Source organism: Numida meleagris, chromosome 1 (genome assembly GCF_002078875.1).
Source record: "Numida meleagris isolate 19003 breed g44 Domestic line chromosome 1, NumMel1.0, whole genome shotgun sequence".
In the NCBI taxonomy this organism is placed as follows: domain Eukaryota; kingdom Metazoa; phylum Chordata; class Aves; order Galliformes; family Numididae; genus Numida; species Numida meleagris.
In genome coordinates, this window is record NC_034409.1 from 66,164,509 (window position 1) to 66,177,975 (window position 13,467).

At 38.9% G+C, this 13,467-nt stretch overlaps 1 protein-coding gene across 8 annotated transcripts in view; it reads right to left on the reverse strand.

Moving 5' to 3' along the window:
- The window catches only part of LOC110396017 (solute carrier organic anion transporter family member 1A2-like), a 50,738-nt gene extending 39,459 nt beyond the window's left edge, over positions 1 to 11,279 (reverse strand). For all 8 annotated transcript variants that reach the window (XM_021391280.1, XM_021391310.1, XM_021391247.1 and 5 more), the window contains exon 1: positions 11,082 to 11,279. The gene's annotated coding sequence lies outside the window, so the exon portion shown is untranslated. The remainder of the gene's footprint in view (positions 1 to 11,081) is intronic.

The following is a 13,467-nucleotide window of genomic DNA, read 5'->3' on the forward strand; positions in this document are numbered from 1 at the left end:
TGCCTTGTTTTGCCCAACTGAGAGAACAATTAGATGAGATACTATGGTTGTACCATCTGTATTATTAGACCAGTTAACTGCCTGGTCTCCTTCCATCATTATGAGCCTGAAACTAGCAGTAGCGGCCTTGCAGCACAGATTTCCACACACAGTGAGGATGGGATTTTAAGAGTTATTATTCTTACTATAAAATGGTATCAGCACAAGGTAAGCATCTTGAGCATAACTTCATTTCAAATATGAATAAAAGAAAATGATTAAACAAGCTGGCAGAAATACCTTTCTTTGGGTATTCCTTTCTTTAAACTTAAGTAATAAAGGGGAGAGAAAAAAAACAAATGGCAGTTCAGGTATCAAAATGTATCATAGATGAAAAGTAGATTTGCCTTCTGACATACTTACATTTCTACCAGCATCCAAGAAAACTAGTTTAGAGATGGGCAGATCTTAATGGAACTTTGACAATGTCATTTTCTCCTACCTCAGTCCAGTATCAGCTCATCCTAAATAAACATATTTGTTCCTTTAAAATGCTAAGTGAACTTTCATAGCAATAACATAACATCAATGGTTGCTTCATCCAGTATTTTCTCAGTGGAGACTTCGCTATCATCTGGAAAATATGACTGTTTTTCTATGAAAAACATTCAATAGAAGCTCAGTGCTGGAGAAGCAAGTGAGATCTTAACTGTCATTGATTCATTTTTCTCTGTTATAAAGAATGCCACAAAATACAAGAAATATTGCTGAGTTTAATGTTAAATGGTACCTTTCCTTCATTTCACAAGCAACACATGGGAATAAAAATTAGTGCACAATTTTTCTGCTGTAAAACTGTAACTGATTACTCTGTTGAGAAAAGTTTCTATCTTCAGCGATGTTCTTATGAATATTTATTCTAAAAGTTACTGAGAAAACCATTCAGATGGTATTAAACTTGTCTCATATTTCTGCCCACTTGAAAAGCTTTCCATTCAAGCTATTTTTGAGATATGTTAGGCAGTGGGTTTAAATTGTTTTTCAGCTAGAATATTCACTTTTCAGTAAGCAAACAAGAAAATGACAGGATATCTCTCAAGTGTCACCATGACATCGTTTGTACAGAGGAATAACCAGGAATCCTTGCTGCAAGTGAGTGCTGATTTCTGGGCTAATCCCAGCCTGAAATATGTACAATGCATTATGCATCAACTTTTGCTCTTCAAGATGCCATATGACAAGACAAAGCACAGACTGTCTATGCTTAGTTGCAGGGGAATTGTATACACTATTTTCTCCTCTACACTCTTCCAAACCCGAAAGATTAATACTAAAATCTATTTATTAATTTTGCCCTCATCTGACAAAATATTTAAAAATGCTACTCATCTCCCAAACCAGTGAACCAATAGGAATGGATAGGAGATGTATCAGTAGCTCAGAGGGGAACCATCTCACATAGTTTCAACTGATTGTCAGCTCTCCTGCTATTTGGTGGAGAAAGATAGCTACTTCCAATTTATCCCAGCTTAAACACCTATTTTAGGATGGGATGACTCATGCTCTTGAAGAGCCTCTGTTTCTTCACTGACAATAGAAAGTGTCTAGACAATTAAGTGAAATGGGTACTTTAAGATGACTACAGTCAGATGGCATGAATCCAACTTTCAGTTGGTATGAACAGTTCAACTTAAAAAAAGTTTGGTGCAATGAAACACAAAAAAACCTTCAGGCTCCAAATCATCAGAGTGATCAAATTTCACATTCTGAACTAAAGTAACAAATTCATCCATTTGGAGCACCTTGAGGAACTGCCTGCAGAGTTGCATCCTCATACATACTTTTGAGAACACAACTCTGCTACCCTACCTGCTCCTGTGTAGTTACCACCAACTGCACCTAGACCAGTTAAAGAAGGATCTATCATGGTAAGCCTGGATAAAATACTTGGCACAATACTTAGAGAATGAGTCAGTACAAGACGTGGATTTAAAAATAAAAAAAATGCATGTAATCATGTAGCACCCCAGACAGCATAACTTCAGACAATGCAGAACATGAAGACTGTTGGGTGAAGCCTCATTAAATTTAAAAAAAAAAAAAAAAAGAAGTCTTCTAAACACTTCTTAAAATCCCAGTATCTATTTATCTGCACCTCTAGCAAGCTAAATATTTGCTGACAATCAAGTCTTCTGTAACTTTTTTTCAGTTCATCTGGATATTCCACAGCTTTCAGAGATGAGGCAAAAAAAAAAAAATCATAAAAGATGAAAATCAAGAATGAAAAGTATGCAATGAATAAGGTTATTTTCCCTTTAAAAATAAAAGTATTAGATATCTGCTTTTTAGTGGCTCCTGTTGAGTTCTCCTTGAAAGAAACAGAATAGAAAGATAATATTGATGATCATTAAACTAGATGGGGAAGAATAAAAATCATCAAACAAAAAAAAGCAATGTCAAGAAAAAAAATTATATGAATATCAGGAAAGTATTAAATGAAGAAATGTCCCCTAGAGGCTAATATTTCTAAGGAACTATGACAGTTTCATAAAGGGCAGGTTTATAGTTTTTAACGATGAATTGAGTTGTGGTAAGAACTTGATTTGCCTTTAAAAATCTTGGGCTAGCATTAAGAAAGCACACGACATTTGTGCAACATAAAATTCACTTCTATTGAATTATAACTTTCGAATGATTAGCTTGAATTTGCATTAAGAAAATATCAATATTTTTCAAATACATAATCTTCTTGGAGATGGCTTCAAACACTGTCTTGGCAAAGCCTCCATTCAGTTCCAGTGGGATACTGTGATTAGCAAGCCCTTTGGATTTTACTGAATGATTTTCTAAAACTATTTAAAGGTTCATACATTGACAGTATGAGTAAAATCCATTTCCTGTAATGCACTATTGAATATCTTCAGTAGTTGTCATCTTCATTTTCTAGACTCGTGCTGGGTTTAATTCAAGCAGCTCACATACAAATATAGCTTGACAGTTATGGTAGAATCCTTTTGTTTAGAGTAACAAGATAAAGAACTTGCTGTCTAGCTTCATTATCAGATAGAGAAGGGACTGCTCTACATAGCTTTTGCAATGCAACTAGCAAAAAGCTGTAGTTAGGTATGACACATCTCCTTGCTGTATACAGAATATAAAAATAATGGTTGAAGTAACTTGAAATAGAATTTTCCTGAGGGAAATGACAACTTCTGTTTCAAACATCTTACCATTACCTCTATTTTTCCACACTTAATAAAAAGAAAAAAAACTCTACAGAAAAATAAAATACACTGAATTACTTTTTGAGGTCTCCGTATGCTTCAATAACCAGGCTTAAACTCAGACATGAATCCCACAGTTGAGACTAAGCTTCAATTTAAGAACAAAGTGCTTCAAAATCTGGATTCTGAGAACTACATAAATTGGTGTCCAGCTTCAACTGCAATGAAAATTATATATTCTTAATTAGATCAATTAATGAAGTGTTTCTCTAAATAAAAACTCTATTTGAATAAAATTGTTAAAAATAATTCTCAAACTAACAATTCACATTACGTATGCCATCAAATTTGAAATTCATGACATAGAAGCTGACCAAAGAATGAGACAATGGTGATAAGACAATAGTTAAAACTGCTCTTCATTATACCACAAATTTTCACCTTCAATGCTAAAAAATTTGAACAGAAAGAACACATTTACATGTATTTAATTCCTAACAATAGGCTTGCTCTGAGAAACAATTATGCCGTAAAGTAACCATTTCCTAGAAATGCCTTTGTAAATACCAAATCAATTTAATTATTCAAATTAAGGATCTTGGACCTATCTCTAGTAACATTTTTACCTCTATATTAAAATACTTGGTTTGATCTAGCCTTAGAAATAGTGAAACTGTTTCTTACCATCTGTTTTACAATATTCTTAACATAAGAGATTACTGAACAGATAGCCTGAGACCTGTGCAGAACAACTGGTGACACCAAGGTGGATAGAATCTGGTTACATTTGTTCAGTCCCAAGTTTTGATTAGGGTATCACCTATGTGCTGCATTGTATTTTTGTCACTGTTGTCGCTGTTTTCAAAAGGAATTAAAATACTGGGATGTATTAAAATAATTGGAGTAAAGTATAAGTATCTACCCTGAAGTATCTGTAAGTATAGATTGTTACTTACGTGAATTGAAATAGCTGGAATAATTTTGGAATGAAATGATGCTCAATATAATTAAAAACAGCAGAAGCTCCTTTATTTACACTGCCAACAGAAGCAGATCATGGTACTTGAACAGAATCAGTTCTCATTCAATGAGCAGCCCCTGTGGAAGAGGTCAAGGTGGGACTTCCCTTCACTCAGGGAATTGCGTAAGAAGTTAATCAGTCTACGATTGTCAGCCCAGCATGAAAAAAGCTGAGGTACTTAACTGTCAGAATATAGGTCATTTTTAAACACTGTTCTTGGATGAGTACATTACTTACATTGCATATGGAACTAGCCACATAGCAGAGGATTTAAAAAAGAAGAAAACTTTTAAATGTCAACTGGTAGATATTTTTATTTTTAATCTGCCCGCATTCTTACAATACAGGAGAGAGAAAAATGAAGATCATGGGACATTATATTCTATCTTTCACAGAAATAACAGATTCAAAGAAGTGCATGAGAGCGGGAGATGTTCAAGCGGATCTTAGGTGGAAAGGTTGTTTCAGTGGTCCCAGCACAGGTTCCAATTTCAGGATGACCACATAATGGTAGAAAAGAGAACAGAAGTGACTACCTCAACCGTAACAAAGATTTCCACATCTCCAGAGAAATTTAGCAGGACCACCATGTTCTGGACTTGTTCTGGAACTGTACCTTGAAGGATGCTGGTGGAGCAAGTGGCCATCTCATGTACATCCTGGTATCCACTGACTTCTTAACCTACCACATAAATCAGGCTGCTCCTCAGAAACTACGGCTTAAAGCATCTGCATGTAGCACTTTCCCTCAGCCTGTTTCTGTTAAACTGGCTCCAGGCACACTGCAGGTTTGCCTTACAGGAGGAGGCCTTGAGGCTGTTCACAAGTACAGGAGGAGGTGGAAGCATGCACAGCAGGGCTAGCAGAACCTAAGGCCAGGATAAGACACAGCACAAGTAATCTGTTCTTCCCTTGCATCATTTTTGTGGCCCCTCTCTGGATGCACTCCAGCAGGTCCGTGTCTCTCCTGTACTGAGGACTCCACATCTGGACGCAGCACTCCAGGTGAGGACTCACCAGCGCAGAGTAGAGAGGCAGGATCACCTCCCTCCCCCTGCTGGCCACACTTCTTTTGATGCAGCCCAGGATACAGTTCCCATGTTTCAAATCATCCACTCGAGGGCTGTGTGTAGAGCAATTGCTAGTGAAGACTGAGGCAAAAAAAAAAGTTGTTGAGTACCTCTGCCTTCTCTTTGTCTGTTGCTCCCAGACTGCCCCTATTGCTCACAAGGGGGATACTTCATCCTAGACTTTCCTTTTCCAGTTTATGTGCCTATACAAGCCTTTCTTATCCTTCCTTGTGCCCCTTGCCAAGTCCAGTTTCAGCTGAGCCTTGCCCTTCCAGACTCCATCCCTACACAGCCTTGCAGCATCTCAATACTCCTCCTAGGGTACCTGTCCCTGCTTCCACTGCCTGTGCATTTTCTTCTTGCTCTTTAGTTTGATCAGGAGGTCTCAGTTCAGCCATGCCGGTCTCTTGCCTTCCTTTCCTGTCTTCCTCCACCCGGGGATGGAGAGCTCTTGTGCCCTAATGAATGCTTCCTTAAAGATCTGCCAGCTCTGCTCCACTCCCTTGTCCTCGAGGACAGATTCCCAGGGGGTGTGGAGCCAGGAGTTGGACTCAGTGATCCATATGGGTCCCTTCCAACTCAGGATATTCTACGATTCAATGTTTATTGAGAAAAGACTTTCTAAAAACATTCTTCAATCCACAGACACTTGTTGTTAACTCACTTTTCTTCAGGAAAACCTTTCCAAAATCAAAAAGCAGATGTTAGCACTATTTTTCCTACTAATTTTTTTCTATCATTACAGTAGGGCTTGCCAAGAGGCTTTGTCTGCACTGCACCAGGTAACATGCAGTTAACAAACAGACCAGATATAAGTATGTTTGGAAAAGGCTTAATCAAAGTATCATTACATGAACGCAGAGAGTATAAACAGTAAACAAACCTAGTATGGTGCCTCAATGTATTTCTGGAAGGGAAGAAGTTTGTGTTTTTCTCATTATTCATTTGGTGTTTTCCCAGCTCATATTCAGGCAAATGAAGCACAGCACTGACGACATTAATACAGGCTCGTAACCATGCACACACTGAGTGATGTAATGTAAAGCCGCTAGACCATGATATTTGGAATTAAATGACTGAAGAAGTCTGTTTCATCCTAATATTCTTCCTCTTCATTCCACACCTTTTCAATATAACTTCTGTGAATCACCACTCCAAGCAGTAAACTAATTTAAAAACAACTCTTTCCACACTTTTGACAATGAACAATCGGCATTGGAAAAAGATGACTCTACAGATGATTACAGTCACCATCACCCTCAGTATCGCTTTCAGCTGGGTCAGTCTGAGTGTCTGAAAGGAAGCTAACATAACTAGCCACATACTAGCCATTGTCCAACTCGACAGTAATAGGTGAGACAGTGGTTTTCCAGAACAGCATGCTGCAAAACTCGCTCCATAAAGACAATAGAGAAACCACTCTGTCCCTAGAAGTGTGTGCTTGTATTCAGGTCTCAGTCCAGCAGATATAAAAAGAATTTTATTCCATTTTTCCTGTTCATTATAGAGTACACGGGAATGAAAGAAGGAAGATCAGTAAATAACTAACTACGGCTTTGGAAGCAGTACAACACAGTCAGCAAAACCATCCAGAGGAAGAGATATTTGGATGTTTTTTGAGGTTGTAGGCAGACACCACTTCAGACACACAATAACTTATCAGTCAGAAAACTAAGACCCAAGTGGCTGTGCAGAAACAACGCAGATTCACTCAGTGACCACACAGTGTAACAGGAGAAAGAAGCAGAAATTTCCAACATTAAGGTGAAACTAATATCTTGAAACAAAACGGTGAATACATTATTGTTGCTTACAATAATAACTCTTGCCCAAAATTCACAGAGATTTTCAGAGACTTGTGTCATGGTTTTGTGATTTTCAGTTATTGGTATTCCACATCATAACATCATGTAGTGGATGTACCTAGTTCTCAGAAGAGAAAGACTACTACAGTCCCCACAGTACTTTTCTCCTCTGTTACCATTTTTCCAGCCGGAGGGAAAAGATAAAAGCTTGCAGTATAAAAACTTGCAGATCACGAGACCTCGTCCCTTTTTCCGCCCATCTCTCGTCTTGGCAGCACCTCGCTCTCCAGCCGTCTTATCGTCGGTAGTAGAGTAAGGCCTACCTTGATTTTGGGACATTCTCTCTGTATTGGATTTATCAGCTTAAATTGTAATTATATTGTATTATAGTGTGTTGTTTTGCATTCCGATATCTTATTTAGTAAATTAGTTTGTTTCTCCTCAGATTGTTGCCGCTGTTCTTTGCTCTCAGGGCCATCTCCCTACCCTTTTCCCCTTTTCCCTTTTCCCGGGGCGTGGGCCTGTGGATCCCCCGTCCCCTTCGTCATGGAACTGGGCCGAACGCCCATAAACCGTTGACAGACTTGTATTAAAGCCATCAACTTCAATGCATCTGTATTCTTCTTCAAAAATATTCCATCCCACATTCTAGTAACTAGCTTTATAAAACATCAGCAAATTATGGGCACATCTCATTTCTGATGTGATTTTCCACAAAGCTGTCACTTTCAAGTCTGCCAGGACAAAATATGACTACAAGAAGAAATACTAATAAACTAGGAAATGTCTTGAGTCAATTTCAAACCATTTCAAAAGAGAATAAGAAGAATGTCTAAATTTGAGATTTCACATCATTTCCTTTACTATAAAAGCAAAGTGGAAACTGTGGGAGTTCTGCAGCAAGGAGCCTTGGCATACAGATCATTTCATTACCACTGTGTGTGCGCACACATGCACACATGCAAATATAGCACAGAGAAAAATTCTGCAACTTCAGGTAAATACGAATTTCCTCTGCAGTTTTCAGCTGTGAGATAAAACACTGAAGTTCCCAGTTTCTGCTGAGTTTTCAGTATTTCATTGTTTGAAGGCTGGAATATTTCCCTTACGAGGGCAGGCTCAGAGAGCTGGGGCTCTTCAGCCTGGAGAAGAGAAGGCTCCAGGGGGACCTTATAGTGGCCTTCCAGTACCTGAAAGGGGCCTACAGGAGAGCTGGGGAGGGACTTTTTATAAAGGCAGGTAGTGAAAGGATGAGGGGAAATGGCTTTAAACTGGAAGAGGTAGATTTAGACTAGATATTAGGAAGAAATTCTTTACTGTGGGGGTGGAGAGATACTGGAACAGGCTGCCCAGTGAGGTTGTGAATTCTCCCTGCCTGGAAGCACTGAAAGCCAGGCTGGATGGGGCTTTGAGCAACCTGGTCCAGAGGGATGTGTCCCTGCCTATAGCAGGGGGGTTGGAATGAGATGATCTTAAAGGTCCCTTCCAATCCCAGCCATTCTATGATTCTATCATTTATAATAGTATTGCCAGAACTAATATCAATTTTTATCTTTCTGATCATTTATTTTGTCCAAATTCTTTATGAAAAATGTCAAAAAGATACAGATATGAACAGCCTGAAGTCAGCACACATTATTACGTGGTCTGGGAAATAGGAAAGAATGATTTAGAAAGCATAAATTATTAGTATCGTGTTTGTTGGTTTTGCAGGTAAAGTCAGAAAAAAAGTAAGGATAGCATGCTGAAACTCAGGAGGCATGTAATGAGCAGCCTAGAGAAAAAAAACAATGGAAATCTCAGAGATGTAAGAGAAAATAGAAGACAGTTAAGGTGAAGGGAACCACATAGGAGGTAGGGCTAACTTTTTGCATCTCCTGAGACCAAAATACATTCCTAAAGAATCGTGTCAGCACAAGAACTTAACAATTCTGTCTGATTCTCAGGAGTGAAAGAAAATGATAAGTTGGAGGGCTCTTCCATACCAGAGCTAGTTTCATCCTAGAGCTGAAAGCCATAGTTTCTTCATTTAATCATCATATTAAGTAACAGGTTTTACTGCATAAAGACTGCAGGATTTAACCTACTGCAACAACATGCCTGTGAAAAGAACCAAGACTGTGTATGTTTTAAGAAATTATTCCCTGTAGCCTCTATTTAGAAATGCAAGCAGGAGACTCTTGTGAGATCAATCATAGTCATAAATTTTACCGCTCTGTTATTATACTTTATTTATTTATATATCCTGAAAGGGACTGGAAATTGGGTATCTGATGAATGCTAGGGTTATAAATTGCTCAGAGAAGAAATCTAAACCTAACTGTGAACTTCTTCCTCATCCAAACACATCCATCACATTCTAATAATTTGAAGAACAGTTCTAATCAAAAGTGATCTGGACTTTTTTTAATCCAGACAACAGTTTTCAATGCATATTCACTGACAAAAATAAGATTCTTTAGTTCGTTGGGTTGTATTACCATTAGACCTACAGAACTAGCACAAATCACTGTAACAGAAGCTCTTCTTGTGTTTCTTATTTCCTACAAAATCTTTTTTTTTCCTCAAAGTTTGCATAATAATATCTTATAACTGAAATCAAAATATTCACCAAATGAGCTGGCACAGAGTATGAACTGTTTACATGCTGGGTGCATGACGCTCTGTGCCTCGAAACCTATGAAATGTCTCTTTAAGCAAATGCCTGTTATTTTGGACTGACAAAGACATAAAGAGGGCATGTATTTGCCCTATCATTTTCCATCATGGTTTGTTCTGAAACATAAACACTGCTCATACATGAACGCTGTTAGCTATCTCACTGCAGCTAGAGGTGGCAAGAGAGTAGACTTAAAAATCACACTGGTGGCCTGCCAATCTGTTGATAAAACCATTTCATTTGGGCAGAAAAATGGTATCATTAGCAATTTGGATTGTCAGCGTACCGTGGATTTCTCCTTTGCAAATCGAGTAAGTTTGATACTCATATCCATTCAAGTCTACAGAGGTGTTATTTAGTCTAACCAATTTTTCAAAGTAAAGCTAAACTTCAAGTCCCTAGAAACAAAACTCACATACGTACCATACCAGGTGACACGTCGGTACAAAATATGTCTCAATAAAGCCCAAATGCACAAGCATAAAATAAGCCATGATTATTTTTTCTAAGGATATATCACTCATCACCACCTAGTATCATTTTCTGCTTAACTTCTTGTTGTAACTGCTTGTGTAGCTCACTTACATATATGCTCTTTAAGCCTTTGAATTTTTCAGCACCTTCTGTGTAATGCTTTTACTTATCATTGTATTAAAGATTATTGTTGAAGCCACTGAACAGTCCTTGTGCAGTTATCTTTCCCCAGTTTGCAACTAACAGTATTAAATCACATGGCAAACTCTTCTAGAAATGTCACCCTTCTCCCACATTCTGAGCTGGCATAACCTCTACTCTCCTGTCCCTCCTGCCTCATAGCCCCTAGGTTGTTCTAGAGGCTTATGGCAGCTATCCTACTATGCTGTAACTGAGCACAGGTAGGGTACTTGAAATATACAAATCAGTGCCATTGGGAATAGGATTCCACTGCAGTCTGATACTATTATACCTAAGGAATCAAAATAGAACAGAAGCGGCTGGCCACATGAACACAATTACACAGCTGAAGCCATACAACAAAGAAAACTGTTATACCTTAACAAAACAAAACAAAACAATTAACAGTGTCTCTAGTGAAGCACAGAACAGCAGCAATTTCCACAAATGAGATAAAGTTATAATCAGACAAGGAAACATTGCTCCGATTCTACATTATGACAAGAATGTGAAAACCAGTTCTGATGGCAGTGCGGAAGCACCCAGTGCCCTCATCGTACTACCCACCTACCAGAAAGGATCCCTTCCTCCCTTTTACCTCCAGATCATTAGCACACAGAATGTTTCTCATTGGCAAGCCATAGGGCATTGATTACCACCCACACTCACCTTTGGTCCAGGCTGCACGTGATAGATGAGCAAGAGCTGCCTGCTCAAGAGATGCAGCCCCACACTGACTCCTAACAGCCCCAGAGCTGCAGAGTTCTCTGCTCCTCCACCCAAGTCTACCCTCTCCAGCAGAGCAGCAACATCCAAGTTCTGTGTTCAAACTGCTCTCTTCTCCTTCAAAGAAAACTTACAAAAGCAGCTGCAAGCCCAGGAAGACAGCCAAGTTTGTTTGCCCTTGAAAGCAGATGGTCACACAAGGTGAAAGACAAAAGAACAGGAAACTCCTAAGGAAAAAAATATTTACTCTCTTCTAAGCATTAGTCAGAAACTTCAGAAGCTGGGCAACAAAATGTCACTTTCACAATACCTATGTGAAGTTTTGGTGGTTTGTTTTCTTTTGCTCCTTAATTCACCACAAATAAAGAAAATAATAATGTAAGAGCACGCATATTGTCAAGGAGAAAACTCCATATTGATGAGTTGAGGTTCTCTCTCGTTAGCAGAATGTGTAAAAGAGACAAGTATTTCCTTTACACAGTGCCAGAAATCCCCTTAGAATTAATATAGTTGCAGCCTCTATAAACCCAGGATCAGCAAAGAAGGCAAAGGTCTGCATTTAAGTAAATAAGTATCACAGAGGTAGACCTGTGATTGTGAATGAGTTCATACGTATATACGTATACGTATGCATTTGGCCAAATTGCAATAATGCCCACAGGTGACTCTTGCAAGCCAACCAAAGAGCTTTTCTACAGAATAAAACCTTTGCAAAATAGCAAAGACAAGGACGAACTACTTGGAGAGCAGGCCTTACTGAGATCACCTCAAAAGTGGTGAAAATAAAGACAGAAAAGCTTGCTTAGCTGTCTCTTTCACATGAGAATTTCCACTGATGGCGGTATTGCAGCTGGCAGCATTTCATTTCAGGATATGAAACCTCTGAAAACTACCACATAAATGATAAAGCAGGGAGTAAAGTATGCTGTAGTCCACAGCATGCTGTTCAATGGCCAGAGTACAGTGGATCCCACTCTCCGTTGCCTGCTTCCCTCTGCCTGGAGAGCAGCTTGCCATCCACCAGTACGCCAAGTCCCCTTCAGCAGGAATGATCTTTACACTCACCAGCTTGTACTGACAGCAGAGGTTACCATGACCCAGGCGCAACACCTTGCACTTGGATTTGCTGAAACTTATGAGGATTGCCTGGGCCCACTGTTCAAGCCAGTCTAGGTCTCTCTGGATGGCATCCCGTCCCTTGGGTGTGTCAACTGTATCACACAGTTTGGTATTATCCACAAACATGCTGAGGGTGCACTCAATCCCACTGTCCTTGTCATTGACGAAGATGTTAAAGAGCACTTGTCTCAGTACTGACCCCTGAGAGACACCGCTCATCACTGATCTCCATCCAGTCATTGAGCCGTTGACCATTACTTTCTGAATATGATCTCGTAACCAGCTCCTCATCCATCAAACAGTCCACCCATCAAATCCATATCTTTCCAATTTGGAGAGAAGAATGTCTTCTGTGGCACTTGGCCAAATAATAAATCCCTTCAAAGCTGACTGTCTCAATGCTTAATGCATCTTATGCTCTTCAGCTGCACATAAACATCACGCATTCATAACACATGTTGAACTTCTGCTCTATTCAGCCATAGGAGGAGACTGTCAAAACAGAAAATGTTCAAAATCTTTTATAAAACACAATAATGATCCACGGTCACTGTGAATGATAATTTAAGATGAAATTTCTCCCGCCCCAAAACATAGTCACTTGGACTCTATTTTTAATTACTTGGCAGTAATATTAACTACCCATATTTGAGGTGCCAGTGCTTATGGCAGCTTCATTAGAGCATTAAATGAAAAAGTGAGCAGTGACAATGGCTTTGCTTTCTGCTCAAAGGAAAATCTAAGCTGAAAAATCCTGGATACTGGTAAAGTCACATCTAAAATTCACAGCAGATATGGATGCTTGGCACCTCCCAGAATAAATGTGCCATTTGTTAAAGATTGTGTATCACTTCAGAAATTAATAATCATCCTCTTTGACATAAGCCATAACAAGTTTGAAGCACAAAATAAATAAGTAAATTTTAAAAGATTACTGACTTGAAAGGAATCCTAACGATCTCTGCTGAACAGAATGCAATTACCCACATGGTTAAAATCAACATGTACTTCTGAGAGGTCTGTATTTCTCCCATATTCATTCTGCATTCAGTTCTTATTCTGCTATGACCTTACTATCCCTGATGCTCCTTGTCTTTCTTCAATCCCAGTGCCACTCCCTGCTGCACACACCTTTCCCATACATGTTGAAGTCTGCATGTGATTCTATCTATCTTTAAATTTTACCTGGTTAAAAAGGAAAAGTATACGA